The following is a 3,730-nucleotide window of genomic DNA, read 5'->3' as shown; positions in this document are numbered from 1 at the left end:
TCAAATATTTGTGCAAGTATTTTTTCTGTTCTTTTAATTTCTACTTGTTACATTTTCCAATGTAACATTACTCTTATTTAAATATTGGCTATTCTGCTTTTGAAATGCCAGTCTATCTGTATTACTAAGATGTGAGCAGTGTCACTGTCACGCAGCTACTTTAACAAAAGTAACTAGGTCAAATGTTAGTTTATTTATTTTTAATTAAATGAGAATCTCATATATTTCAAAATCTTGCTCAAAAGGTGGAGACAACTGCTGGAGACACTGCTGAAGCATCAGTGAAAAGGATGACCCACTCCATCAGAAAGCAGCCAAGAGACAGGAGATGACACCTGGGGGTATTCCATCAAACTGGATTATGGAAAATTATTTTGCAGATCTGCCTGTGGCAGTGGTCAGTCTTTTTTTCTGGTGGCTACAATAATGGGCAACACCTATTTAGTCTTATTTTTTATATATATTGTTATAGGCTACTTGCCGACTTGCTGCCATGATCGCTTTTGGCTACTGTTGAGATGTAACAGTGAAGAATGAATATGTAGGTAAATTCGAGGTGCTTACATTAAATCAATAATTAATAACACGATTAATGTGAAATACACATCTAACATGAAACAATTATAACTTATATATTTAGTCGGTCTGCTTTTTTCTTTTTTTTTTACCAATGATATTTCCCTCGTCTTAGTGATAGCAGCAGTATTGCTTTTTTTGGTGAGTCTTGAATTCCTCATACAGCTCCATCAATAACTTTTGTTCTGTTTGTGAGAAGAATACTGTTCTCGTCTTGGATGGATGCAGAAACGGCTCTTCTGGACATCAAATAAAACATTTCAAATGATGCACAATCTTGTTTATTGAATGATACATGTTGTTATTTGATCTGACTATTTCAAATAACTCTCAATATGGATTAAATTGTACTCCTGCAACATTTCAAACTCAAAATTGGAAGACATTTAGAAAGCATAATTTCTTCACTTTCCCAAAGGTGTTTGCAGTGAAATTATCTCAGAACCGTAACCAGTGTATCAAGGATTCTCATTTGTTGGACTTCAAAGCCACTTTGAAGCAGGTTTGATGTCACACCATGTGCCACCGTCTAGCGATTGATCAAGAAGTAGCTTTGATTGACTGCATGCTGGCATCTGTGCGAATAGAATGCTTGGGTCAGCATATTCATACAATAAAAAATAATCATAGCTTCCTAGCTGTGTCATCAAAACACAGCCACTGACATTATACGTAATCAGTTAAATGTTTAGCTTTATCTTGTTAGCCAGAAAAAAAACAAAAGATTTTGTCACATCTTAATATCAGAAATAGTGGGAATACTGATAGACAGACATTGTTTATAAACATTCCCATTTGCATTATTTTTATTTGGCTTCAGTGTTGAAAGCAAATGTGTATGTTTAAAAGTGTAAGAGCCTTTTATTTTAACTGTTTGCAAAGCATACATTGCAAAAATACTGACATTTATCAATAAATTATAATATTTGAAATAAAATGATTAAATACAGAGGATACAGGGTTGAGGTTGAAATACCTGGAGCGGCTTAAAGATCCACTCGCAGAAAAAAGTTTTGTTTTCATTTTATTATGATAGTAAGAGTACAGATGCTTGAATATAATGTTAGTCAAATACAAGTAGCTGAGTATTGTCCACTTTTTTTTTTACAGGTACAAGCTATTGATCGTATGTTTACACTGGTAGGCTTCAAATCTTGAAATACAAATCGTGACTTCAATGTGTTCAGTTTTCGTGACAACAACATGAGATGAGCTAGCTAGCTAGCACCGGATTACGAGCTATGTTCGTACAATAAATCTTACCTTCATACTAAAACTTCTTTCTTTCTGCCCACTTGGAGTGCTCTGCATGTCAACCAACGTTTAAGCTGTTCCACGCGGTGTTCGTATATTTAACCATGTTGACATTTTCACGCCTGGGACGTCCTCTTCTTCCAAAATGACGCGTAAACTAGTGTGGCTACTCTGTTTGGAATTGCGGATTTATGGGCGTCATTTGAGTTCAACCCACGGTCGTTCGCTCAACCAATGAGGTTGAGCTTTAGCCCGCCCAAATCCTCCAGAGCCCGCCCTCTTCTTCTACGAGTACAAATCACGGCGCTCTACAAGTACAAATTAGTTTTGCTCCATTTGTAGCGCGACAAATGGGGCAAAACTCACGTCACTGAACAGCAGCAGAAAAACCACTTGTGACTCCTAGTGGCGACTTCTTTGACTACAGGTACAAATCACAACTTTTACAGATATAAATTTATAGTTTTTGTACAGGTACAAAATTTTTTTTGTACAGATACAAATTTCTTTTTTACAGGTACAAATTTCTTTTTTACAGGTACAAATTTCTTTTTTACAGGTACAAATTTCTTTTTTACAGACAAATTTTTTTTTTACAGGCACACATTTTTTTTACAGATACAAATCACGACTTTTACAGATACAAATTTAGACTTTTTTCTACAGGTACAAATTTTTTTGCACAAGTTAGTTTTGCACCAAATTTACCTCCATAGTTCGGTTCCTGTTAGAGGAAGCTCAGTTTGGATTTGCTTTTCCAAGAGGCAACATCTCAGACAATTCATTGAACAATTGTCGTGTGCTCAACCTGAAGAAGGCTCTTTACAGCCGAAACCTTGTCAAGGCACACTTGCATTTAATTATACTCATTAGGAATTACAACTATTTTTTTTATATAATATTTTTTTTTTTATGTTTTTTTTTTAATTGTTTTTGTTTTATTGTTTTAATAGATAGTGATTACATATATAACAAAGGCCACTCTTATTGAATAAATAAAAAATTACAATTCAATTATACATAACATCTACAATAAAATGTATTTGTAGATAGTGATTACATAGGATACAAAGGCAACTCCTTTCTATTAAATGAAAGATTAAAAACATTATTATACATCAATTACCTTAAAAAGGAATCAGAGATATAAAAAAAAAGAAAAAAGTATGATGGATGGTGGGTGGACTGTTGTCCGCAATGGGCGGAGACGCCAGCCCACACATCAGTGGAAGGAACGTGACGACGGGAGGTTCCAAGGACGGAAGGACCGTGCGATTCCTTTTCGCTCCAGGAGGGGGGATCAATTCCCCTATCCTGGTCGAGGAAGGGCTCAATCCCTCATTCCTAACCATTTTTTATTTATTCAATAGGAGTGGCCTTTGTTATATATGTAATCACGACCTATTAATATAAAACAATAAAACAAAAACAATCAAAAAATGAGTTGTAATTCCTAATGAGTATAATTAAATGCAAGTGTGCCTTGACAAGGTTTCGGCTGTAAAGAGCCTTCTTCAGGTCGAGCACACGACAATTGTTCAATGAATTGTCTGAGATGTTGCCTCTTCGAACCCTAACCTCAACCCTCGTGTCTGTGTACTATAAATGCACTAACCCTAATGTGGAGTATGTAGGATGAAACCCTAACCATGATGTCATCCTAACCCTAACGTCTGTAGTATAAACGAGTTTACCCGAATCTCAACCCTAATCCGACATCTGCGTTCATAAATAATGTACATTTGTTTACATAAGTTGATATAAAATATATCCAATATATACACATACAAAGTGTGCACTATACCTGATGAGGGCCGTGTTGGCGACGTTTCGGAGGTCGTTGGTCCTTCTTCAGGCGGAGTCTCATCCGGATGATTCATTCATTTCTATCAAACAAAAG

The 3,730-nt window shown here is 35.6% G+C and overlaps 1 long non-coding RNA gene across 1 annotated transcript; it reads right to left on the bottom strand.

The window, feature by feature from the left end:
• Positions 1–841: 841 nt before the first annotated feature.
• LOC147155401 (uncharacterized) lies at positions 842–2,139 on the bottom strand. The gene is made up of 2 exons (XR_015092349.1): positions 1,840–2,139; positions 842–1,151 (listed from the first exon to the last, which is right to left on the bottom strand). It is a non-coding gene; the product is annotated as an uncharacterized LOC147155401 (long non-coding RNA).
• Positions 2,140–3,730: the final 1,591 nt, after the last annotated feature.

This window comes from Leptonotus elevatus, chromosome 22 (assembly GCF_054856555.1).
Source record: "Leptonotus elevatus isolate MCC_2025b chromosome 22, RoL_Lele_1.0, whole genome shotgun sequence".
Classification (NCBI taxonomy): domain Eukaryota; kingdom Metazoa; phylum Chordata; class Actinopteri; order Syngnathiformes; family Syngnathidae; genus Leptonotus; species Leptonotus elevatus.
Note: the sequence above shows the minus strand (reverse complement) of the source record. Positions and strands in the feature narration are given on the sequence as shown.